The sequence below is a fragment of the Actinia tenebrosa genome, unplaced genomic scaffold (genome assembly GCF_029948245.1).
Source record: "Actinia tenebrosa isolate PJP-AT-01 unplaced genomic scaffold, QUT_ActTen_1.0 PGA_scaffold16__25_contigs__length_10494907, whole genome shotgun sequence".
Classification (NCBI taxonomy): domain Eukaryota; kingdom Metazoa; phylum Cnidaria; class Anthozoa; order Actiniaria; family Actiniidae; genus Actinia; species Actinia tenebrosa.
Genome location: NW_028292576.1, coordinates 1,436,236 through 1,437,499, shown reverse-complemented (window position 1 = coordinate 1,437,499; position 1,264 = coordinate 1,436,236). Strand labels below are relative to the sequence as shown.

At 41.5% G+C, this 1,264-nt stretch overlaps 1 pseudogene; it reads left to right on the top strand.

Moving 5' to 3' along the window:
* The first annotated feature begins 251 nt into the window (after nucleotides 1–251).
* LOC148910533 (uncharacterized) lies at nucleotides 252–1,048 on the top strand (annotated as a pseudogene).
* Nucleotides 1,049–1,264: the final 216 nt, after the last annotated feature.

The following is a 1,264-nucleotide window of genomic DNA, read 5'->3' as shown; positions in this document are numbered from 1 at the left end:
TTTTTTATTATAGTTTTCAGTATATGAGTAATGAGTTTGTTTTGTATGTACCGTGGCCGAGGGAAGACATCGTAAGTCGTTAGTCGAAACTCGCAACTGAAGTGATCGATAACCGACTTACGAGTTACAACTTGCCAAGTAAGAACTCGCGACTTACCACTTAGGACTTAGCACCTAGCAATTTCAACTTGCGACTTACGACTTAGCACAAAGACCTCTTCTCCCCTCCCCAAAAGTTTTCGAATTTCTACATGTCTTTTGATGTAAAACCATTGTTTACCAGTATTCCACTTCAATTGGCATTAGATTGCACTAAGATTGCCATCACAAGAAACGCCGACGACCTACCGTTACACATGCATACCGACTACAGACATCATGGACTTACTCAAACTTTGCCTCACATCGACTTACTTTCAGTACGACGGTAAATACTACAAACAACTACACGGCACAGCTATGGGCTCTCCGGTATCTGTCGTTATGCAAAGTATCGAGCAGCATGCCCTTGCTACCTATGGACAAAACCTGCCTTTTTGGTTCCGCTTCGTTGACACACCATAACTACACTACATACTGACGACATCGAAGCTTTTCATAATAACCTAAACAAACAAAACACACACATACAGTTCACCAGAGAGATCGAAGAAAACGGTGTTATACCGTGTACAATCTTGTACACACTACTGTTTACCGCAAACCCACACACACTGACAGACTACTCGAACAGTCATCTTACAACCCGACATTAGACAGAGCCACTACGATCAAGACGCTTACTAGAGGAGTACAACTTGTTTGTGACTCACCTAACAAACGTCACGACGAAAACGAATATCTGCAACGTGTGTTCTATAAGAGCAATTAAAATTCTGATTTCGTTAGACAAAACACCCACAAAAACAAACCATTCACCGACAAAACCAACGACGAACCTACCACCACTGCTACCATACCTTACATCAAAGGGACTTCTGAGACCATAGCACAAATTCTACAACCTTACGACATCCGTGTTGCTCACAAACCTATGATGACTTTATGACGTTTATTGAATAACATCAAATACAAAGAGGAACCACTTAACAGACAAGGAGCTATTTACAAAATAGATTGCACTGACTGCGACTCCACTTACATCGGACAAACAGGTAGGACCTTAAACAACAGACTTACAAAACACAAACGCGCCACTAATAAACAGGACCCTAACAATCACAATGCTGAACATCACAAGAATACGAGACACGACATTGACTGG